The sequence below is a fragment of the Sinohyriopsis cumingii genome, unplaced genomic scaffold (genome assembly GCF_028554795.1).
Source record: "Sinohyriopsis cumingii isolate HCF-2022 unplaced genomic scaffold, ASM2855479v2 utg000229l, whole genome shotgun sequence".
Taxonomy (NCBI): Eukaryota; Metazoa; Mollusca; class Bivalvia; order Unionida; family Unionidae; genus Sinohyriopsis; species Sinohyriopsis cumingii.
The window spans coordinates 3,140,748-3,166,825 of NW_028315879.1; the positions used below are offsets into that span (position 1 = coordinate 3,140,748).

General features: G+C 44.9%; 2 protein-coding genes across 2 annotated transcripts in view; one reads left to right on the forward strand and one right to left on the reverse strand.

The window, feature by feature from the left end:
• Positions 1 to 26,078, reverse strand: part of LOC149774447 (uncharacterized) — a 117,654-nt gene that overhangs the window by 40,938 nt on the left and 50,638 nt on the right.
• The window catches only part of LOC149774448 (uncharacterized), a 128,632-nt gene continuing 115,147 nt past the window's right edge, over positions 12,594 to 26,078 (forward strand). Inside the window, exon 1 of the mRNA XM_089945231.1 lies at positions 12,594 to 12,805. The gene's annotated coding sequence lies outside the window, so the exon portion shown is untranslated. The remainder of the gene's footprint in view (positions 12,806 to 26,078) is intronic.

Sequence of the window (26,078 nt, forward strand, 5' to 3'; positions counted from 1 at the left end):
GTGTTTTCTTCGTCGTCTCTTTCTGCCTTGTCCTTGCTGAATGCCTGACTCGGTAGAGTGCAGGGCATTTATAGGTGTTTCTCGTTGGCCTAAAATGTCTTTGCCCGTTTGCAGCAAGACATTTTTGCCTGCCCTCAGGAAGGCTTCTTTAGGGTTTTGTTTGTCGATGATGACATTTTGGAGAAATTCTTTGCCTTGCGTCAGTGCCGCATCTTTCAAGGCGTGCAATCCGCGTGTCACCATCGGTTTCAACACCGGGGCCACCGAACGAAAGGCCGATTTTAACATATCTCCTAAGCCGCGTCCTCGCTGTCGAGCAACCCCTCGGTACACTGGATACATGACTTAAGAGTCGTGAGAGAACCGTTTTCGAAAATGGAGTTTCACCGTGACTTTTCCTTTGGTGAATGGAATATTTTGTCCCAGATCTCCTTTTATAGCAATGTTGACCGTGTCCAAATACGACTTGCTGACAGGCAAATAGTGAGGATGGACAAATTCGCGGTGGACGTGGTAAGTGTTTCCACCTTCCTCGTCAGCATCTGTGGCAGAATCCACTTTGAAAGGAATGACACGCAGTAACGGTACGGAGGTGTGTCCCACCACGTTGTACTCCACCACATCGGAATACACGAACATCAAATTCAGTCCTTGGTTCAGTTCTACCGGGGCACGAAATAACTTGCTAAAAGACTCGTTGTCGTAAACGATGGGTAATTCGTTTTTCTTGATCATGGTCTTTCTCATGTCCATGTCTCCGCCCAACATGTCATACAATTCAGGACAAAATAAAATGGACAGGATTTTACTCCGTTCAAATTTCATCAAGAAGCGACGAGCTGCTTTGTGGTACTCCATGGTGACATTTTTGTTGACATGCTCCAAAGCTTTCAGAAACACGACATTAAACCTGGAGGTTATGGTGCTGACCAAATGTTGACCACTAAAATAATAGCCTGGGGGAATGAACAAGTGATAGGTGGTGTACTTTTGTGTACGGGTTTTCTTGTCATATTTGACATTGCTATCCATCCACTGTTGCATTTGCTCGTCATGAACTTCCACATCAAAAAAATTTTGATTGGGAAGGACATTGAGGACTTGGGTCGGGTGAATCATTTCTACTAAAGCCACTTCCCAATGGGCTTCGTGATCTAACTCGATGGCCTGAGGTAATTTGGCCGTGTAACAGCACAACGTGTTCTTGGGAAACACCTCCATGGAACTGTCACTGGGTAAAGTTAAGTAAAATTGGTTTTGGTGACTCATAATTCCAGAGTTCTGTGGCTGTCAGAGGGGTTACTGGACGTCAGAGGCGTGTCTCCGTCTAAAATGGGGTTCTGGTTGTGATTGAAGTGGTGACTGGCACTGGCACTGGACACAAGGTTCCCGGGGTTCCCGTTCGAGGTGAATTTCAGGGAGGGATTAGGAAGCAGGTAACCGATGCAACTGCTCAATAAAATGGTCCACAATTGTTTGTCTCCTTGTTGCAAACTCAAATTTGCAATGGCTGCCCCGATGACACAATACACCACGAAGATTTGGCAGAAAAAGACGATTTGCGTTTTAGGCACACGTTCTCCACACCACACCCACAAGGGTTGTTTTTGTAAATCTTGCACAGAAAAACTAGGTGAAGGAGGAGTGGTCGACGTAGCTGCGTCTGCTGTGTGAAAGGGCATGATGGTCACTTCTTTTTATAGTCGATGACTTGCGAAGCGTCGATCCAAGAATCGAAACTGGGGGGATATCCTTTCCAACGTACTTTGACTTCTTTGACACGTCGTTTGCCCACTTTACGGGTTCTGCGTTCGAGAATGCTTTCGATGTCGTACACGTCGTCTTCTTTTTTGGTGACACGTTGTAACTCGGGCAAATAAAACGTTCCTTTGAGCACTTCTCCGTTCATGTCTTCCAATTTATAGACGGTAGGATGACGGCCATGCACTCGTCCAGTGACGCGAAACAATTCGGTCGTCCAGTTAGGTAAGTAACCTTTGTCGAAAGTGCGTTTGGTTTTGCCAATGCGCACCCAATCTCCTACGGCCAACATTCCACTTTTCTCGGGGACAGCCCTCGTCGGGGACGTACCAAACAGGTGCTCAAACACCAACACTTCGTTCTCGGGAGTCACGTCTTGCGGGGCACGTCCGATGCTTCGATGTAAGATTGGTTGTACGCTTGCACCAGGTGCGGTAAGATGTCGATGTACTTCAGAGTGTGGTGATGCGTAAAATACTTCCACATGCGTTCTTTCAAAGTGCGTTGAAAACGTTCCACGATGCTGGCTTTGGTTTCGGGATTCTCGGTGGTAAAAAAATGAATGTCACGTTTCTTTAATTCTTTTTGGAAAGCTTGGTTCAGAAATTCGGTGCCTTTGTCCGTTTGCAATCGAAGAGGGTGACGACCGCTTTGTTTCAACACCCGTTGCAGGGCTCGCACTAACTCGCTGCTCGATTTGGAAGTCAAGGGCACGACCCAGGCAAATTTGGAAAAGACGTCGATGACACAAAACAAATATTTGTAGCCACGATTGTAGCTGGCCAAATGAGAGACATCGGCTAAATCGGCTTGCCATTGATGATCGATGCCTTCCACTCGGGTGCGACTTCTGGCAAACTTGCGTCGAATGGGTTTGTGTAAAGTGTAGGTAGCTTGTTCTTGTAACCATCGTTGCACTTGAGGTAAACGGAGACTTTTCAGTCGCGTTTTGGCAGCACGATACAATTTTTGAACTCCTGCGTAACCTGCAGGATGCGAGGGATCGTAGTAAATGCTGGCTAAGACTTTTTCCATTTTTTGTGTTGGTTGGTGTGTTAATAAGACACCCACTCTTGGAGGATGCTACTCTTTTTCTCTTGGGGTATTTTCTTGGATTGCAATGCTTTGCGTGTGCGGCCAGCAATAGGTGTCGAAGAGGAGAAGGATGTCTGAGCGGGGGATATCGGTTCTTGTTTCACTTCTGTCTTCACTTCTGTCTTCACTTTCTTTTTCTCTTGTGATGAAGAAGGGGTGGCCATCATCTTTTTAATCCATCCAATTCTGGAGGTAGGTGGTGTTGTTAACTTGCGTACTTTTTCTGGTGGAGTTTGAAACCCTTCCTCTTCTTCTCCTTTTTCTATCTTGGTCACGGGTACTGGTGGTACTGGTACTGGTACTGGTACTGGTGATGGTGCTGGACTTTTCATCAAGGTCTTAAAATCTTTCAGAGTGGGAAGAGCTGTTTCGTCTAAAGCTTTCTGGTGAAAGAGTTGCAGTCGTTGCAAGAGTTGACCGTACTTTTGCGATTTTTCTGTTTCGGACAAATCTTGGCGATCCATCAAGGACTGCAATTCGTGTTGTAACTGGGACATCTCGCTCAAATGGGGATTGGGAGGTAAATGCGGGGTGTGTTGTTCTTGCCACCGATGGTAATCCATCCATCGTTTGTAAGGCACTAAAGCTAGTTTTCGTCCTTCCATGGGGTTGTCAGGGGTCGATTCTGAGATCTTGGAACTTCCGAGGCCTTTTTATCTTGCTCCCACCAGTCCTCCCAACATGGTTCCCAAGACTCCTTTCAGTATGGGGCCTAACAAGAGAGGTAAAATACCTCCACGTTGTACTAACATCTTCTTTTTTTGACGAATGGGAATTTTCTTTTGAACCATTTGGCGAAGAACGTGACGATGTTTGCCTAAGCATTGTTTCTGGTGTTTGGACAAAGGGATCGTGCCTTTCAAAACGTTCAAACAACATTCGCACACGGTATCGATGACCTCTTTGGAGGCTGTTTGAATGAGTTTTTTTCGTAGGGGTGGAGAAGCTTTGGACAGGACAGATAACATGTCCCCATGTTTGGCTAAACGTGGTGGCAGTCCTTTCCTTTTCTTTCCTTGGGGTTTTCTGGAGGGTGACATCTTTGAGTCTTCAGGAGCACCAAAAAAACACTGATACCCGACTTGGTCACAGGCCTTTTTTATACTGGAACGCGTCGCCACTGATTGTCTTTACGTCGTATCAGTTTGAGGACAGGCATGACACGTCGTGCAGGGGTACGTAACGCACTAAATCGAGCCAGTTCTTGCTTGGACAAATCCAGTAAACTTTGTAACATGCCCGATCTTTCTTGAACTTTGATTTTGGGAGAAGGTACTTTGTGAGCAGCAGCCACTGCCACTAAATTGGAAGGTCCTGCCAATGGGGAAGTTCTTTTGGGGGTCATCAACGGAGAAGTTCTTGGTGTGATCAATGTCTCCAAGTACTCTTCAGTTCTGGGTGTCATTAACGGAGAAGTGGACAAACGTGAAGCTGCCGGAGACGCAGTCACCGCCGTGGCAGGTCGTGGTTTGCGAGTGTAAGGTTGCGTCCTGGCCGAAGTGCCTCTCTTGCGACTAGTTTTCTGTGGACTTTTCTTTTTCTGGGGGCTTCTTTTCTTTTTCCGGGGTGGTGGTGGTGTCTGGTCAGAGGAGGGTCCTGCCACTGGAGAAGTTCTCCTTGGGGACCTGGTCTTTTTCTTCTTGGGGCTTCGTTGGACTTTTGTCTTGGGGATAACTTTGGGGGCATTAGGATCCCATCTTAAGAGTGAGCGAATGATGACCCCTCCTAGAGTACCGCTCCCTCCAGGTTTCAAAATTATTTGTTTTTTGGTTTGAGTGTCGATGCGGGGATCGGCCAGTTGGACCAAAGCGACTTTGTTTCGATCGAAAAAGCGTTTGGTTTGATGAGGAATCTGAATGATTCCTTGGAGTAATTGACGTGCCGTCACCGTGAACAATCGTAAGACTTCTTTGAGACTAGCTTCTAAGACACGAGCTCGTGTTTGTGGATCTTTTTCTCGACTGATGCCATACAAGGCACGAATCAATTTGACGGGAAGATGCGACTGAAGGGACGTCATGTTCGCACTGAGAGTGAGACAGACGAAAAAGGGTCTGAGGTTTTTATAGATTTTTTTCATGGGAGGAGTGAAATGAAGTCGAGGACGGAGACGTGTACAGGACAGGCCCTCCGTCTTGGCACCAGTGGTGAAACAAGTGGGTACGAAATCGCAAATCCTCGGGGGTCGTAGGTTTCAAATCGACGAGTAAATAGGCGTGTGGCGTTTGAGTGGCATCGTCGTACGCCTGAGTCAGCCAAGGCGTTCCTAACTGTTTGGCTAAGACTTGCACTTGCGATTTATCTCGAGGGCTTTTAAACAAGACCACGTAATGCGCACTGAGACTGATGGTGCGATGGGCTTTACTTTGTTGAAACAAATTTTGGGTGATGTAAACGACACTGGCATTACGGTGATGCCCTTTGCGCGTGAACCACAGTTTAATTTCTTCTTCGTCTTCTCCTAACATGTCGTCGAAAATGACCAAATGGGTTAGACGGGAGTCAGAGACGATGCCATCGTCTTCTTTAGGAATGCCTTCCACAAACACTATGGAATCGCTTTGACTTTCTCGCAAGAGGCTGTACGCCGATTGCCACTCTTTGTAACACCACACGATTCGTTGAGGTTGTCGATCGATCAAATGATGTTTATGTTCGATCAAACGTTTGACGAATTCGGTTTTGCCTGAACCGCTAGGTCCAGCAATGAGCATGTTAAAGGGATGGCGAAGATACAAAGCCTCCCAACTGGCACGATCTAAGTGTTCGTCGATGACTTTGACAGTAGAGGAAGAGGGAGCAGAGACAGCAGAGGTAGCCATGGTGTGAGAAATGTCACTTGTGACACGAAAAACAAACAAGACAAGAGTTTATATACTTTTTCAGAACACGTTTATTGAATGTTTCAAACATGAATACGAAAGACAAAAATGCATAAAAGCCAAAGGCTTAAGTACAAGAATAAAAGGCACATGATAACCATGAACGAGGAATAAACACAAGTGTCTGTACAACATGTTTTGGGTAAAGTTCTAACCAGTTCTATAGTAGGGGTAAGGTCACACAAGTGTCCTCCCGAAAGGGTCTTTCAGGCCTGTCCACGACAGTCCTGTCCTGGGTGACGGGTTCTTCTGGCACCGTCACTAACACAGGTTGAAAAGTAACTTTTTTCCTTGAATAACTCTCGTGCATACTGGGCCACCTCTTGTGTCCAAGCCTCAAAACCCTGGTCTCGGTGATGTCCAACATTTGACTCCTAACCAATCTGGTTTCTTCTTCGTCAACGACATGGTAAGTTACTTCAATGAACAATGAACTATCGATCTTGCCTAGGGTTCCTTTTCATATACAGACCAATACCAACGTGACCGTACGGTAAGGTGAAGTGATTGGGAAGTCGCACTCGCTTCTGGTATACAATTTGATAGGCTTTTTCCAAGGGTCGACTGACGATGTGGTGAGTGGGTAAACGTACAATCTTGTTCGGTTGATAGGTGGTCACTTTAAAGTTTCCATCCTCTCCCGATTGCAAGGCTTCTTTCAATACCCCAAAGTTGACCACTCGACTGGTACGATGATTCAGAGTCAGTCCTTTCACTTTGCACGTCGTGTGCACTTCTCCTTGTTTGTCCCGGTATTCGTAGCCGTAATTTTTGGGACCACCACTGACGAAACTTAGAATCTTGTCGTCGGGATGCTCGTCTGTCCAGGCTCCTAAACGGTCTCCTTCGATGTCAGGGTGCTGTTGAATCGGGTGATGGATGTAAATGCAACTGTTCGTGTCAAAGTACAGGACGCGTTCTTCTAACAGTTCTAAAGCTTCGTACAATTTTAAGCGAGCATGAGCTGTCACGTAAGCCGCAATGATGACGTTTCCAAAAGGGTCGTCTTGTACAAAGTCCAGATCTTCTTCGTAATTGACCAAGATCAAATCCTCTCGAACGACGTCCACGTGTTTCATGTATTTGGTTTTGTCGTGAATCATCTGGAAGTAGCGGGAAGGTTCTGTCAAATATTCCGTCTTGGGTAAACACGGTCGTTGTGCCATTTTACCCCACAAGCAATTTAACATCACTTTGGCAAACGATCGCCTACCTTCGTTTTTTTCGATGTGGTCTAAAGAGATGCCTTCTTGTGCGTAGTATTTCTCTTTGAATTGTATTTGGTCTTCGGGAGTGTGACACCCGGAAGGATAGCCGCTGGCTTCTTGTTTCAGTTTCAAAAAGGCATCCACGTAGTCAGCGAAAATGCCTTTCTGAGTAGGGTCACCCTTGTGGTACTGTTGTGTCTTGGGAAAGTGGCAAATTTCGTACACTTCTAACAGTTGGTATCCCATGTCCAGAGCTTTGAACAATTCCACGCTGACCCAGGTTCCCGTCAAGGCACGTTCTTCCTGGCTGTGATGGCAAGGTTGGTCCTGGTTGCACGTTTCGGCACAAGTACGGCACAAGGGAAACATCAGTTTGCCTTGACAATGGTGAGGTAAGACGGGATGGTATAGGTTCGTGGGAGGCAAAACTTTACACTTGATCAAGCCTTCGTATTGTCGAATGTTTTTCAGGTCGATGTGTTCCGTGAACAATTGCGGGTGCCCTACAGGAAAGCGACAATATTTGCACACGTAGGGATACAGCGAACACACGTCCAAGTATTTGATTTCTTCTCCTTTCTCTTCGTCGGCTTGGTACAGCAAACAGGTGGCATTGGTCCTTCCTCCGTACAAACTATCCCTCGGGTTCAGCGGGTCCATGAACTGGTAACTTTCCACGAGGCGTTTAAACTCGGGATCGGTTTTCAAACGGTGATCGTACTCGTGTTCCCACATTTCCACCACTTGGTATCCTTGCTGTTCTAACTTTAGGCGTCGCTGACAAGTGTCCTGGTACAAGTCTTCCATGGTTCGTTGCAAAAACTGATTTTTAGTGCCACGGTCAGGGTAACAGACGGGACATCCGTGAAATAAGCAACCGTTAAACTCGTACACGATCTTGGGGTTTTCTAAGTCAGAGCCATCTACCGAATACGTTCCGATGGTCTTTTCGCCTCCTCCGTTGCGGGCATGCTGAATCCATTTGTCTTCCTTGTCGCACAAGTAATGTAACCAACGTAGGGCTTTGACCGAGTATTGACGCTTGACATAGTGGGTCGTTTGAGGACTGATGACAGCCACGGTGTTTTCAGGCATGAATCGTTGTCGGTACACTAAGGAACACGCTTTGGCAATGGTGCAAGCTTCTTTCAAAGGATCGACCCCTCCGTGTTCCATGAACAGTTCTCGAAATTTTCCACAGCAACGCCGTAAAATGTCCACGTCGGAACGACAATACTTTAACATTTCTTCCTGAAAGTCGAAAGGGTCCGAGGCGTGAATCTGGTACCAAGCGTAGAAAGCTTCTCGTTGTTCGGTACGCATGTTGTCGGGGTCGGAATAGTGAGCCTCAGGCAAATGGGGTAGAACAGCATGTTGATTGGCTTCCGTATTGAAAAAGTGTGGAAAGTACCCTTTAGCCATTTCTGTCATTCCAAACGTTTTAGGCATTCGGCTCAAAGGCATGGCCAAGTAACTCATCGAATCTTTAAACTGTACTTGTCTCACTTGCATGAAAATGATTTTGGCTCCGTTCAAAATCACTTTAGGACGTTCGGTGCCATGTTCCGTATAGTACCTCAAGAGAAACTGTCCATCGTATCCGGAGAAATTGTGAGCCATCACCGTGGAATGACGATGACAATCTCCGTAACGTTCGATGTCCTCTTGGCTCCACGTCTTGTCGATGGGGTCTGAGACCCATTGGGCAAAATCGGCTAAAGTGTTTGGTCCCCGAAAGATTTTTTCACGCCCTCCAGGAATCTTGCTGCAGTGAGGGCAATGACTGAAGATAGGTTCTTGAATGCACTTCTCGCACGCTCGATGAGCCACGCAGAAATTAGGGATGTGAATGCCAGTCTCTTGCATGCATTCGAAATCGAAAAAGATGAAATTGCCTTTCTTCTTGTGACCGTCCTCTTTCTCTGGTGGGGGTTGATATTTTTGCACGTAGCATTCGTGTTCCAAGTCCACGATGTGGTGACAAATGTGACATTTTTTCTTTCCTCGACATACGTGTGCCTTGGCATTGTTGGTAAGTATGCCTTGTCCACAGATAGGGCACAATCTCAAGAGTTGACAAGCACATTTCTGCTGTGAACCTTGCGTCTTCAGATGTTGCTGGTAACATGCAGGGCTGACAAACGTACGCAGACAAGTTGAACAAGGCACTGGTTCTTCGCTCAGACAGGGTGGAGAGGCCAAACATCCTGGGCATTTCAATCCACAATGCTTGTGTTGCTCTCGATTGTTATAACCATAATCACATTTCTCACAATAATAACCGTATCCCAGGAATCCAGTGATACTGGTAATGGTATCGAAATGGTCATCGTGATGATAGACATGAATGTATTTTCCGTCCTTAAAGTCTTGGCCTCGAAACAACAGAGTCCCGCGCATTTCTTGAGGGTGCACTTTCAAGGTGTAGCGTGGAGCTAGGGCATCTTGCAATTTTTGCATCTCAGGAATGCCACAGGGTGTGTCTTTGGACAGGCCAGCTTGTTGCAACAGGAGTTCTGCTTCGTTTCATTGTTTGGTCCGGTTCGATTTTCGAATGTTCTCCCAGGTTCTTTTCCATTCTACCGTGTCGTTCTTGTTGGCATAGGTTCGTCCCACCACGATGGCACGGGCTAAGCACATCTGGTCTTGAGGGTTGTTAATTCGGACGAGACTCTTTTTGGTGTTGCGTAGGTCGTCCACCAATAACATCTTTTTGCGTCCTGTCCCTTGAGGAAGAGAGACGTGAGCCATTTTCAGTGTGGCTTTACCATCGGTGATGTCAAACTGGTCATTAGATTGTTGTACGTGTTGAATCTTGTCCATGACTTTGGAAGGGGTTAGTTCTGCGGGTCTGCTAAACTCGATCCAAACAGGGGATTTCAAACCGTCGTGATCTATGGATAGTGTCAAGCGATCGTCTTCTTTGGGTTGACATTGTCGCTTGAGTGAGGTGAGCAAAGAATCCCACATCTCGGTGATAAACCCTTCTGCTTTCTCCAATGGTACGTCGGCCTTGAAATCTTTAAACTTCACCGTGTAGGTGTAAGCCGTGGTTCTAAATTTTCTAGAGGAGCGCTTTTCCGTCTCTCGAATGGAATAGTACTTTTCAGGGTTGACTAAGGGTGGTGAACTTGGTTTAGAGGGTTCGGATTCTGGTTCACTCATGTCCTCTTCAAAATCACTGGCATGAATTTGTGCCAAGATTTCAGCCCTGGTACGAGGCGATAGATCACGTTTCTGCCTCTTACTTTCTTCTTCTTCTTTCTTTCGAATGAATGGGATCGTTTCATCTTGAGTGCAAAACGTCAAATGACTCAAGTTTAAACACCACAGACTAATTTATAGTCTTGGCAAACCAGCGTATATAAAAAGGGTGTGTGTCTTGTCCTTTCACTATTCATTTCACTCTCAAGCCGAGCACAACGATGGAAGAGACTACCAAGATGGAACGTTTCGTCAGAGCTTTGCGAGGGGTCATTAGAAAATTCTCTTCAGACCAGCCGACGGACTACTCTCCTTCCTTTCGAGATAAAAGTCAAGATACTTGCTATATCTGTCAGAAGAAAGGGCATTGGTCTTCAGAGTGTCCAGACCGTCAAAAAAGAAAAAAAACAGGGACTAAAAGAGACAAAAGTCAAGATACCTGTTATTATTGTAAAGAAAAAGGACATTGGTCTCCAGATTGCCCAAAAAAGAAACAAGAGGAGTCAGAAGAAAAGAAGGATTCTTCAGAAGAAGAGAGGGATTCTTCGGAAGAAGAGAGGGATTCTTCAGAGGAAGAAGAGGAAGAAAGAAGACAATTCTATTTAAAAGAAGCAAAGAAACAGGAGAAGAAAAGACGAAGGGAAGAAAATGAGGTAAAAACGGTGAAGAAATTCAAAAAACAGAGAGACTAAACAAGGAGAAAGAAGAAGTCAATGAACTTTTAATTAAAGTGTTCTGTGGTGAATTGTGAATTGGATTGTAAAAAAATGGATAAAAGAATACATGAATGATATATGGTAAGTGTCTTTGAGTTTTGATTTTAAAATAAGAAGCTACACTCACGCACTCATACACAGACACGTACTATAAGGGTAAAATGGGTGGGGTTTATTTTTGAGTTATTGGCAAATTGAAATTGTGTTTCTTTTCGAGACATGTGGGTGGCCCTGAAAAGGGCCTTTTTATTTTGGTGTAGGGGTGAGTTTAACCAAACAACTTTAACTGCCTTAAGCCTTTGCCACGGCCAAGGCCTACTTCTGATGATTGGGTTGAAATCACTAAGGGTGGTACGACAGGCTTAGTCACAGGGTTGGCGTGTTTAGCTCGGGAAGGTCGTATTCTCTTCGGTCGTGATAAAGAAGTCTGATACATTTGTTTCAGACTTCTTAACTCCGCTAAAATGTCCAACAGTACCGTAGCCGTTTGATTTTCACCCTCTTGTTTCTTTGCTGCTACTTCTTCTTGCTGTTGTTGCTGTTGTTTTTTTCTTACCTCTTCTTGTTGCTGTTGCTGTTGCTGTAGGAGAAAAGCTTGTTCCGCTTCCTTTTGTCGTTGCATAAATTTCTCCAATTCTTCTTTCTGTCTCTGTCTAAAATTCTCCACTTGCGGTAATGAAGAAGGTAACGAAGGTTCTGGAACAAATTCTTGCGAGGTAAGAAAATCCACAAAATCCCAGTGTACCTCTTCTGAAAGTAAGTCCGGGTTCCCTTGGGCAGTCTCCCCTGCTGGTGCACCCCAATGGATCGTTTTCTGAGTTTCCGTCATGTTGAATCACTGTCGCATAGATTGACTGCACACAAGCGCTAACGAATCTATATAGACCACTTGACGTCACAGACTGCTCTCTTCGGATTGGATGCGAGCTGACTGAATTTTGTAACGCGTGTTCGGATTGGTGAATGAATTCAATCCGTTTCAATCCTTCCTGTACCTATAAATAAGCACAGTTCACTGCATTGATTCACCTATTCTCGTCGCTTCAAGATGTGGACCACAGTTGAGTCATCCACCCTTGTGTCTTCCATGATGTTTAGGACGGACATGCTCATGTATGTCAGGTCAAAGTGGACTGTTGTTGATAGGACAGATACTAGTCAATGGATGAGGAGAGTTTACATAGAAAGACAAGGATGTCTCAAGAGGTTACTTGTGTATGGACCGGTAGTTAGAAGGAGTTTAAGAAGAAGAAGAAGATGTGACAGATGCCATCTATGTTAATATTAATATTAACATAAACCCAAAGGCCCTTTTCAGGGCCAGCCATATTTCTCGAAAAGAGATAGCCTTTCCATTCCCTACCCCTTTTCTAAATTTAAATTTAAATTTAAATTTAAAAAAAACTTTAAAAAAAAAAAAAAAAAAAAATCCCATATTCAATTCCCCTTGTCCCTAGACAAACCCAAACTCTATTCCCATGTTAATTTCCCTTGTCCCTAGACAGACCCAAACTCTATGTTAAATTCCCATTGTCCCTAAAGTGACCCACGATTTTTCTCCATGTTAAATTTCCATTGTCCCTAAAGTGTCCCAGGGGTCTTTTTAATTTCTAAGTCCCATTGTCCCTAATGTATCCCACTTAACTACTCAGCTTCCTTGTTTCTGTGATTATTTCTTTATCTGTGTACCACTGTTTATTTACATGACTATTGGTCGTACACAGGGACCCAAAACCATGCAGAAGAATTTCGAGTAAAATAATGTGTGCATTTAAGCACAACGAAAGAAACTGACTAATCGATTTCTTACAGAGGAACCTTAGGTCCAAGAGAATGTTGGATATTACAGTAGCGGGAGATGTGTAATGGGAGCGAGTGAAAAAAGGATGGGGTCTTAAGGAATGACAAATTGACAGCATATATTTTCTTGGCTAATAGGGTAGCTCAGAAAAGGTAGTTCTGAGTAGTGAATAGGGGCACCCTAGCCTCAATGGGAATTAGCATTACAGACCCCCCTTGGGCAAACCTAGCCTCAATGGAAATTTAACATGGAGAAAAATCGTGGGCAAACCTAGCCTCAAGGGGAATTGAACATGGAGAAAAATCGTGGGCCACTCTAGCCTCAAGGGAATTGAACATGGGGAATAAAGTGTGGGTCTATCTAGGGACAAGGGGGAATTGAACATGGGATTTTTTTTTTTTTTTTAATTTTTTTTTAAAAAAGGGGTAGGCAATGGAAAGTCATTCTCTTTTCGAGAAATATGGGTGGCCCTGAAAAGGGCCTTTGGGTTTATGTTAATATACCCTTAACATAAAGGGCATATGCGGCATCTTCTTGTCCTCAAGCTGCGTCTTACTCGAGGGCCATAAATCAGTGTCCTCTTGAGGCAACCTTGTCTTTCTACATACACTCTTCGTATCCACAGACTGGTGTCTGACTTGTCGACAACGGTCCACTTGGACCGGACATACATGAGTATGTCCGTCCTAAACATCATGGAAGACACAAAGGTGGATGATTCGACTGTGGTCCACATCTTGAAGCGACGAGAACAGGTGAATCAATGCAGTGAACTGCGCTTATTTATAGGTAGAGGTAGGATTGAAACGGACCAATCCAAACACGCGTTACAAAATTCAGTCAGCTCGCATCCAATCCGAAGAGAGCAGTCTGTGACGTCACGTGGTCTATATAGATTTGCTAGCGCTTGTGTGCAGTCAATCTATGCGACAGTGATTCAACATGACGGAAACTCAGAAAACGATCCATTGGGGTGCACTAGCAGGGGAGACCGCCCAAGGGAACCCGGACTTACTTTCAGAAGAGGTAAATTGGGATTTTGTGGATTTTCTTACCTCGCAAGAATTTGTTCCGGAACCTTCGTTACCTTCTTCATTACCGCAAGTGGAGAATTTTAGACAGAGACAGAAAGAAGAATTGGAGAAATTTATACAACGACAAAAGGAAGCGGAACAAGCTTTTCTCCTACAGCAGCAGCAAGAAGAAGAGGTAAGAAAAAAACAACAGCAACAACAGCAAGAAGAAGTAGCAGCAAAGAAACAAGAGGGTGAAAATCAAACGGTCACGGTACTGTTGGACATTTTAGCGGAGTTAAGAAGTCTGAAACAAATGTATCAGACTTCTTTATTACGACCGAAGAGAATACGACCTTCCCGAGCTAAACACGTTAACCCTGTGACTAAGCCTACTGTACCACCCTTAGTGATTTCAACCCAATCATCATCAACATTACGCAGTCCAGAAGTAGGCCTTGGCCGTGGCAAAGGCTTAAGGCAGTTAAAGTTGGTTAAAGTTGATTGCTTAAACTCACCCCTACACCAAAAAAAGACCCTTTTCAGGGCCACCCACATTTCTCGAAAAGAGATAGCCTTTCAATTTGCCAATAACTCAAAAAAAAAAAAAACCAACCCATTTTACCCCCTATAGTACGTGTCTTTGTATGAGTGCGTGAGTGTACGTTCTTATTTTAAAATCAAAACTCAAAGACACTTACCTTATATCATTAATTTATTCTTTTATAAATATTTACAATCCAATTCACAATTCACATCATAACACTTTAAAAAAAGTTCATTAACTTCTTCTTTCTCCTTGTTTAGTCTCTATGTTTTTTTAAATTTCCTCACTGTCACAGGCTTTTCCTCTTCATCCTCCTCACTTTCTTCCCTTCTTCTTTTCTTCTCCTGTTTCTTTTTCTTCACCTGTCTGCTTTCTTCCTCTGAAAAATCCCTCTCTTCTTCCGAAGAATCCCTCTCTTCTTCTGAAGAATTCCTCTTTTCTTCTGACTCCTCTTGTTTTTTTTTTTGGGCAATCTGAAGACCAGTGTCCTTTTTCTTGACGATAATAACAGGTATCTTGACTTCTGTCTTTTTTAGCCCCTTTTTTTCTTTTTTGACGGTCTGGACACTCTGAAGATCAATGCCCTTTCTTCTGACAGATATAGCAAGTATCTTGACTTTTATCTCGAAAGGAAGGAGAGTAGTGCGTCGGTTGGTCTGAAGAGAATTTTCTAATGACCCCTCGCAAAGCTCTGACGAAACGTTCGATTTGACTAGTCTCTTCCATCGTTGTGCTCGGCTTGAGAGTGAAATGAATAGTGAAAGCACGAGACACACACCCTTTTATATACGCTGGTCTGTCATGACTATAAATTAGTCTATGGTGTTTACACTTGAGTCATTTGACGTTTTGCACTCAAGATGAAACGATCCTATTCATTCGAGAAGAAAGAAGAAGAAGAAGAAAGTAAGAGGCAGAAACGTGATCTATCGCCTCGTACCAGGGCTGAAGTCTTGGCACAAATTCATGCCAGTGATTTTGAAGAGGACATGAGTGAACCAGAATCCGAACCCTCTAAACCAAGTTCGTCACCCTTAGTCAACCCTGAAAAATACTATTCCATTCGAGAGACGGAAAAGCGCTCCTCTAGAAAATTTAGAACCACGGCTTACAAATACACGGTGAAGTTTAAAGATTTCAAGGCTGAAGTACCGTTAGAGAAAGCAGAAGTGTTCATCACTGGGGTCTGTGATTCTTTGCTCACCTCACTCAAGCGAGAATGCCAACCCAAAGAAGACGATCGCTTCAGACTTTCCATACAACACGACAGCTTGAAATCCCCTGTTTGGATCGAATTTAGCACCCCTGCAGAATTGACTGCTTCCAAAGTCATGGACAAGTTTCAACATGTGCAACAATCTAATGACCAGTTTGACATCACCGATGGAAAAGCCACACTGGACATGACCCACGTCTCTCCTCCTCAAGGGACTGGACGCAGAAAGATGTTATTGGTGGACGACCTTCGCAACACCAAAACAAGTCTCGTCCGAATTAACAACCCTCATGACCAGATGTGTTTAGCCCGTGCCATCGTGGTGGGACGAACCTATGTCAACAAGAACGATACGGTAGAATGGAAAAGAGCCTGGAAAACTATTCAACAATCGGACCGAGCCAAACAACGAAACGAAGCAGAACTCCTGTTACAACAAGCCGGACTGTCCAAAGACACACCCTGTGCATTCAAGAACCTGTTTTCAGTCATTGCCCTCACTGCAGCAAGATTCCCGGAGGGCGTGAAAAAATCTTTCGGGGACCGAACACGTTAGCCGATTTTGCCCAATGGGTTTTAGACCCCATCGACAAGACGTGGAGCCAAGAGGACATCGAACGTTACGGAGATTGTCATCGTCATTCCACGGTGATGGCTCACAATTTCTCCGGATACGATGGACAGTTTCTTTTGAGGTACTATACGGAACATGGCACCGAACGTCCTAAAGACACTTTGAACGGAGCCAAAATCATTTTCATGCAAGTGGGACAAGTGCAGTTTAAAGATTCGATGAGTTACTTGGCCATGCCTTTGAGCCGAATGCCTAAAACGTTTGGAATGACAGAAATGGCTAAAGGGTACCTTCCACACTTTTTCAATACGGAAGCCAATCAACACGCCGTTCCACCCCATTTACCTGAGGCTCACTATTACGACCCCGACAACATGCGTACCGAACAACGAGAAGCTTTCTACGCTTGGTACCAGATTCACGCCTCGGACCCTGTCGACTTTCAGGAAGAAATGCTAAAGTATTCTCGTTCCGACGTGGACATTTTACGGCGTTGCTGTGGAAAATTTCGAGAACTGTTCATGGAACACAGAGGGGTCGATCCTTTGAAAGAAGCTTGAACCATTGCCAAAGCGCGTTCCTTGGTGTATCGACAACGATTCATGCCTGAAAACACCGTGGCTGTCATCAGCCCTCAAACGACCCACTTTGTCAAACGTCAATACTCGGTCAAAGCCCTACGTTGGTTACATTACTTGTGCGACAAGGAAGACAAATGGATTCAGCATGCTCGCAACGGAGGGGGCGAAAAGACCATCGGAACGTATTCGGTCGATGCCTGGGTCTTAGAAAACCCCAAGATCGTGTACGAGTTTAACGGTTGCTTATTTCGCGGATGTCCTGTCTGTTACCCTGACCGTAGCACTAAAAATCAGTTTTTGCAACGAACCATGGAAGACTTGTACCAGGACACTTGTCAGCGACGCCTAAAGTTAGAACAGCAAGGATACCAAGTGGTGGAAATGTGGGAACACGAGTACAATCACCGTATGAAAACCGATCCCGAGTTTAAACGTCTCGTGGAAAGTTACCAGTTCATGGACCCGCTGAACCCGAGGGATAGTTTGTACGGAGGAAGGACCAATGCCACCTGTTTGCTGTACCAAGCCGACGAAGAGAAAGGAGAAGAAATCAAATACTTGGACGTGTGTTCGCTGTATCCCTACGTGTGCAAATATTGTCGCTTTCCTGTAGGGCACCCACAATTTCTGACGCAACACATCGACCTGAAAAACATTCGACAATACGAAGACTTGATCAAGTGTAAAGTTTTGCCTCCCACGAACCTATACCATCCCGTCTTACCTCACCATTGTCAAGGCAAACTGATGTTTCCATTGTGCCGTACTTGTGCCGAAACGTGCAACCAAGACCAGCCTTGCCATCACAGCCAGGAAGAACGTGCCTTGACGGGAACCTGGGTCAGCGTAGAATTGTTCAAAGCTCTGGACATGGGATACCAACTGTTAGAAGTGTACGAAATTTGCCACTTTCCTAAGACACAACAATACCACAAGGGTGACCCCACTCAGAAAGGCATTTTCGCTGACTACGTGGATGCCTTTTTGAAACTGAAGCAAGAAGCCAGCGGCTATCCTTCCGGGTGTCACACTCCCGAAGACCAAATACAATTCAAAGAGAAATACTATGAACAAGAAGGCATCTCTTTAGACCACATCGAGAAAAACGAAGGCAGGCGATCGTTTGCCAAAGTGATGTTAAATTGCTTGTGGGGTAAAATGGCACAACGACCGTGTTTACCCAAGACGGAATATTTGACAGAACCTTCCCGCTACTTCCAGATGATTCACGACAAAACCAAATACATGAAACACGTGGACGTCGTTCGAGAGGATTTGATCTTGGTCAATTACGAAAAAGATCTGGACTTTGTACAAGACGACCCTTTTGGAAATGTCATCATTGCGGCTAACGTGACAGCTCATGCTCGCTTAAAATTGTACGAAGCTTTAGAACTGTTAGGAGAACGCGTCCTGTACTTTGACACGGACAGTTGCATTTACATCCATCACCCGAGTCAACAGCACCCTGACATCGAAGGAGACCGTTTAGGAGCCTGGACAGACGAGCATCCCGACGACAAGATTCTAAGTTTCGTCAGTGGCGGTCCCAAAAATTACGGCTACGAATACCGGGACAAACAAGGAGAAGTGCACACGACGTGCAAAGTGAAAGGACTGACTCTGAATTATCGTACCAGTCGTGTGGTCAACTTTGGGGTATTGAAAGAAGCCTTGCAATCGGGAGAGGATGGAAACTTAACGAATTACCAACATCTTGAACACAATGTCAACTTAGTGAAAGAGGAAACTTCTGAACGAATTATAATGTGTAGATTAGTGACTAAACGATTTAAATTCGACACTGAAGTAAAACCATGTTTGTGCAAAGAGTACATTTCTTGTGTCAGACAAAGAGGATTTAGTATGACCTATTCATGGATACTTTGCTAGAGAACATTCGTGCCATGCCTGTGGAGTTGAGAGAACGCATTTACCGAGAACTGATCAAAATACAAGTGAAACGCAAACGCAAAGTTATTGAACCGTTTTTAAATTATGCTCTGTTCCAAAGTATAAGAAGACTGATTATGAGTGGATATTACATCAGGCACAAAGGTAAAAGAGGCTATTGGCCACCAACCAAGGATTCCAAAAACAGTGTATATACTTATGGATACTTTACAAGAGAACATTTTGGGCTTGCCTGAGGAGTTGAGAGAAAGGATTTACCGAGAACTGGTCAAAATACAAGTGAAACGTAAAGAACAATTGCATCCGTTACGTCACCAGATCTTTAACCACTGGTACCTGAATGGTATAAGAGGACTGATTCGTCAGAAATTTTGTCAGTGGTCAGACCTTGTTGAACATTTTCAGTTTGTGAATGATGATGAACTAGACGTTCGTAATTTTGGTTACTTCGAGATTCACTTACTGCAACGTATTCAGGAAGACGAGTTAAAGGATTACCAACATTTGTTACATGGAATTTGCTTAGAGAAAGACGAAACATCTAGACAAACTCTGACGTTTCAGTTACAGTATGTTACACTTAAATTCCCTACTGGAGAACGAACATGTCTAGTTAGAAATTACCTTTATTGCTTCCGAAACAAAGACACTATAAAATCAAATTGCCATGCCACGGATTATGTCACATATTATTGAACAGATTCCGTGGAAGGAACTCAATGACCATATTCAAACCGTGGATCATTACCATCGATTATTGCAAGAACTGTATCCATTCAATTTGGGTCGACAAGTGGTGTGTGTCTTAGTGACTTGTTTTCTGGGATTTCGTTTACCAGCCGATTCCTTGTGGACTCTTTACGATCAGTACTTACCACCTCAATGGCCTTAAATGGTCACGAAAAACTCCTTTTGCTCAAAGCCTTGCGGTTTCATCTGGATACTTCTCGACCTCAACGGGAAAAAAAGATTCGTCAACTTTTAGCTACCCAAGACGTGTATGACGATGTGTGTGTAGCTTGTGACTTACATCCCCATTGGACAGATGTCCGTGCCTGGAAAGAATGGGGTTTTGAGGCTTGGACCCAAGAAGTGGCCCAGTATGCACGAGAGTTGTTCAAGGAAAAAAGTTACTTTTCAACCCGTGTTAGTGACGGTGCCAGAAGAACCCGTCACCCAGGACGGGACTGTCGTGGACATGCCTGAAAGACCATTTCGGGAGGACACTTGTGTGACCTTACCCCCTACTATAGAAATGGTTAGAACATTACCCAAAACATGTTGTACAGACATTTGTGTTTATTCCACGTTAATGGTTATCATGTGCCTTTTATCGTTGTACTTAAGCCTTTGGCTTTTATGTATTTTTGTCTTTCGTATTCATGTTTGAAACATTCAATAAACGTGTTCTGAAAAAAAGTATATAAACTCTTGTCTTGTTTGTTTTCGTGTCACAAGTGACATTTCTCACACTATGGCTACCTCTGCTGTCTCTGCTCCCTCTTCCTCTACTGTCAAAGTCATCGACGAACACTTAGATCGTGCCAGTTGGGAGGCTTTGTATCTTCGCCATCCCTTTAACATGCTCATTGCTGGACCTAGCGGTTCAGGCAAAACCGAATTCGTCAAACGTTTGATCGAACATAAACATCATTTGATCGATCGGCCACCTCAGCGGATCGTGTGGTGTTACAAAGAGTGGCAATCGGCGTACAGCCTCTTGCGAGAAAGTCAAAGCGATTCCATTGTGTTTGTGGAAGGCATTCCTAAAGAAGACGATGGCATCGTCTCTGACTCCCGTCAAACCCATTTGGTCATTTTCGACGACATGTTAGGAGAAGACGAAGAAGAAATTAAACTGTGGTTCACGCGCAAAGGGCATCACCGTAATGCCAGTGTCGTTTACATCACCCAAAATTTGTTTCAACAAAGTAAAGCCCATCGCACCATCAGTCTCAGTGCGCATTACGTGGTCTTGTTTAAAAGCCCTCGAGATAAATCGCAAGTGCAAGTCTTAGCCAAACAGTTAGGAACGCCTTGGCTGACTCAGGCGTACGACGATGCCACTCAAACTCCACACGCCTATTTACTCGTCGATTTGAAACCTACGACCCCCGAGGATTTGCGATTTCGTACCCACTTGTTTCACCACTGGTGCCAAGACGGAGGGCCTGTCCTGTACACGTCTCCGTCCTCGACTTAATTTCACTCCACATAAAAAAATCTATAAAAACCTCAGACCCTTTTCGTCTGTCTCACACAGTGTGAACATGACGTCCCTTCAGTCGCATCTTCCCGTCAAATTGATTCGTGCCTTGTATGGCATCAGTCGAGAAAAAAATCCACAAATACGAGCTCGTGTCTTAGAAGCTAGTCTCAAAGAAGTCTTACGATTGTTCACGGTGACGGCACGTCAAATTACTCCAAGGAATCATTCAGATTCCTCATCAAACCAAACGCTTTTTCGATCGAAACAATTGGTCGATCCCCGCATCGACACTCAAACCAAAAAACAAATCATTTTGAAACCTGGAGGGAGCGGTACTCTAGGAGGGATCATCATTCGCTCACTCTTAAGATGGGATCCTAATGCCCCTGAAACCTGGAGGGAGCGGTACTCTAGGAGGGATCATCATTCGCTCACTCTTAAGATGGGATCCTAATGCCCCCAAAGTTATACCCAAGAAAAAAGTCCAACGAAGCCCCAAGAAGAAAAAGAAAAAGACCAGGTCCCCAAGGAGAACTTCTCCAGTGGCAGGACCCTCCTCTGACCAGACACCAGCCCGGAAAAAGAAAAGAAGCCCCCAGAAAAAGAAACAGAGAAAAAGTCCCCAGAAAAAGAAAAGAAAAGTCCACAGAAGAAAACTAGTCGCAAGAGAGGCACTTCGGCCAGGACGCAACTTTACACTCGCAAACCACGATCTGCCACGGCAGTGACTGCGTTTCCGGCATCCTCACGTTCATCCACTTCTCCGTTGATGACACCAAGAACGGAAGAGTACTTGGAGACGTTGATCACACCAAGAACTTCTCCGTTGATGACCCCAAAAAGAACTTCCCCAGTGGCAGGACCCTCCAATTTAGCGGCAGTGGCTGCTGCTCACAAAGTACCTTCTCCCAAAATCAAAGTTCAAGAAAGATCGGGCATGTTACAAAGTTTACTGGATTTGTCCAAGCAAGAACTGGCTCGATTTAGTCCGTTACGTACCCCTGCACGACGTGTCATGCCTGTCCTCAAACTAATACGACGTAAAGACAATCAGTGGCGATGCGTTCCAGTATAAAAAAGGCCTGTGACCAAGTCGGGGTATCAGTGTTTTTTGGTGCTCCTGAAGACTCAAAGATGTCACCCTCCAGAAAACCCCAAGGAAAGAAAAGGAAAGGACTACCACCACGTTTAGTCAAACATGGGGACATGTTATCTATCCTGTCCAAAGCTTCTCCACCTCTACGAAAAAAACTAATTCAATTGGCCTCCAAAGAGGTCATCAATACCGTGTGCGAATGTTGTTTGAACGTCTTGAAAGGCACGATCCCTTTGTCCAAACACCAGAAACAATGATTAAGGAAACATCGTCACGTTCTTCGCCAAATGGTTCAAAAGAAAATTCCCATTCGTCAAAAGAAGAAGATGTTTGTCCAACGTGGAGGCATTTTGCCTCTCTTGTTAGGCCCCATACTGAAAGGAGTCTTGGGAACCATGTTGGGAGGACTGGTGGGAGCAAGATAAAAAGGCCTTCGGAAGTCCCAAGATCTCAGAATCGACCCCTGACAACCCCATGGAAGGACGAAAACTAGCTTTAGTACCTTACAAACGATGGATGGAATACCATCGGTGGCAAGAACAACGTACCCCGCATTTACCTCCCAATCCCAATTTGAGCGAGATGTCCCAGTTACAACACGAATTGCAGTCCTTGATGGATCGCCAAGATTTGTCCGAAACAGAAAAATCGCAAAAGTACGGTCAACTTTTGCAACGACTGCAACTCTTTCACCAGAAAGCTTTAGACGAAACAGCTCCACCCACTCTGAAAGATTTTAAGACCTTGATGAAAAGTCCAGCACCATCACCAGTACCAATACCAGTACCAGTACCACCACTACCAGTGACCAAGACAGAAAAAGGAGAAGAAGAAGAAGAAGGGTTTCAAACTCAACCAGAAAAAGTACGCAAGTTAACAACACCACCTACCTCCAGAATTGGATGGATTAAAAAGATGATGGCCACCCCTTCTTCATCACAAGAGAAAAAGAAAGTGAAGACAGAAGTGAAGACAGAAGTGAAACAAGAACCGATATCCCCCTCTCAGACATCCTCATCTTCAACACCTATTGCCGGTCGCACACGCAAAGCATTGCAATCCAAGAAAATACCCCAAGAGAAAAAGAGTAGCATCCTCCAAGAGTGGGTGTCTTATTAACATACGAACACAAAAAAATGGAAAAAGTCTTAGCTAGCATTTACTACGATCCCTCCCATCCTGCAGGTTACGCAGGAGTTCAAAAATTGTATCGTGCTGCCAAAACTCGACTGAAAAGTCTCCGTTTACCTCAAGTGCAACGATGGTTACAAGAACAAGCTACCTACACTTTACACAAACCCATTCGACGCAAGTTTGCCAGAAGTCGCACCCGAGTGGAAGGCATCGATCATCAATGGCAAGCCGATTTAGCCGATGTCTCTCATTTGGCCAGCTACAATCGTGGCTACAAATATTTGTTTTGTGTCGTCGACGTCTTTTCCAAATTTGCCTGGGTCGTGCCCTTGACTTCCAAATCGAGCAGCGAGTTAGTGCGAGCCCTGCAACGGGTGTTGAAACAAAGCGGTCGTCACCCTCTTCGATGGCAAACGGACAAAGGCACCGAATTTCTGAACCAAGCTTTCCGAAAAGAATTAAAGAAACGTGACATTCATTTTTTTACCACCGAGAATCCCGAAACCAAAGCCAGCATCGTGGAACGTTTTCAACGTACTTTGAAAGAACGCATGTGGAGATATTTTACGCATCACCACACTCTGAAGTACATCGACATCTTACCGCACCTGGTGCAAGCGTACAACCAATCTTACCATCGAAGCATCGGACGTGCCCCGCAAGAAGTGACTCCCGACAACGAAGTGTTGGTGTTTGAGCACCTGTATGGTACGTCCCCGACGAGGGCTGTCCCCAAGAAAAGTGGAGAGTTGACCGTAGGAGATTGGGTGCGCATTGGCAAAACCAAACGCACTTTCGACAAAGGTTACTTACCTAACTGGACGACCGAATTGTTTCGCGTCACTGGACGAGTGCATGGCCGTCATCCTACCGTCTATAAATTGGAAGACATGAACGGAGAAGTGCTCAAAGGAACGTTTTATTTGCCCGAGTTACAACGTGTCACCAAAAAAGAAGACGACGTGTACGACATCGAAAGCATTCTCGAACGCAGAACCCGTAAAGTGGGCAAACGACGTGTCAAAGAAGTCAAAGTACGTTGGAAAGGATATCCACCCAGTTTTGATTCTTGGATCGACGCTTCGCAAGTCATCGACTATAAAAAGAAGTGACCATCATGCCCTTTCACACAGACGCAGCTACGTCGACCACTCCTTCACCTAGTTCTTCTGTGGAAGATTTACAAAAAAAAACTTTGTGGGTGTCGTGCGGAGAACGTGTTCCTAAAACGCAAATCGTCTTTTTCTGCCAAATCTTCGTGGTGTATTGTGTCATCGGGGCAGCCATTGCAAATTTGAGTTTGCAACAAGGAGACAAACAATTGTGGACCATTTTATTGAACAGTTGCATCGGTTACCTGCTTCCCAATCCCTCCCTGAAATTCACCTCAAACGGGAACCACGGGAACCTTGTGTCCAGTGCCAGTGCCAGTGCCAGTCACCACTCCAAGCACAATCACAACCAGAACCCCATTTTGGGCGGAGACACGCCTCTGACGTCCAGTAACCCCTCGGACAGCCACAGAACTCTGGAATTATGAGTTACCAAAACCAATTTTACTTAATCTTACCCAGTGACAGTTCCATGGAGGTGTTTCCCCACAACACGTTGTGCTGTTACACGGCCAAATTACCTCAGGGCATCCCCTTAGATCACGAAGCCCATTGGGAAGTGGCTTTAGTGGAAATCATTCACCCGACCCAAGTCCTCAGTGTCCTTCCCAATCAAAATTTTTTTGATGTGGAAGTTCATGACGAGCAAATGCAACAGTGGTTGGATGGCAATATCAAATATGACAAGAAAACCCGTTCACAAAATCAAAAGTACACCACCTATCACTTGTTCATTCCCCCAGGCTATTATTTTAGTGGTCAACATTTGGTCAGCACCATAGCCACCAGGTTTAATGGCGTGTTTCTTAGAGCTTTGGAGCATGTCAACAAAAGTGTCACCATGGAGTACCACAAAGCAGCTCGTCGCTTCTCGATGAAATTTGAACGGAGTAAAATCATGTCCATTTTATTTTGTCCTGAATTGTTTGACATGTTGGGCGGAGACATGAACATGAGAATGGCCATGATGAAGAAAAAAAAATTACCCATCGTTTACGACAACGAGTCTTTTAGCAAGTTATTTCGTACCCCAGTAGAACTGAATCAAGGACTGAATTTGATGTTCGTGTATTCCGATGTGGTGGAGTACAACGTGGTGGGACACACCTCCGTGCCGTTACTGCGTGTCATTCCTTTCAAAGTGAATTCTGCCACGAACGCTGACGAGGAAGGTGGAAACACTTACCACGTCCACCGCGAATTTGTCCATCCTCACTATTTGCCCGTCACCAAGTCGTATTTGGACACGGTCAACATTACTATAAAAGGAGATTTGGGACAAAATATACCATTCACCAAAGGAAAAGTCACGGTGAAACTCCATTTTCGAAAACGGTTCTCTCACGACTCTTAAGTCATGTATCCAGTGTACCGAGGGGTTGCTCGACAGCGAGGACACGGCTTAGGAGATATGTTAAAATCGGCCTTTCGTTCGGTGGCCCCGGTGTTGAAACCGATGGTGACACGCGGATTGCACGCCTTGAAAGATGCGGCACTGACGCAAGGCAAAGAATTTCTCCAAAATGTCATCATCGACAAACAAAACCCTAAAAAAGCCTTCATGAGGGCAGGCAAAAATGTCTTGCTGCAAACGGGCAAAGACCTTTTGGGCCGACGAGACACACCTATAAATGCCCTGCACGCTACCGAGTCAGGCATTCAGCAAGGACAAGGCAGAAAGAGACGACGAAGAAAACACCCTTTCACCAGACTTCAAGCTATAAAGGCCAAGAAAAGAAGAACCGTTCGAGACTTAGACGTTTTCGATTATTGAGACACAGAAAAAAAATGATGCACCGAGAGTCTTGCGCCTGTTCCAAGACGGAACTGGATCTGTTTGCAATGCCACCCACCATGATGACCATGCAAGAATCCCAATGGGTGGAATTTCATCCCGTCTCCTCATTGACCGATTCCGCTCCCATCGAGTTTGAAATCAAAGGACAGCCCGAATATTACATCGATCTGAATAGCAGTTACTTGTACTTGAAAGTCAAAGTTCCTGATAAGGATGG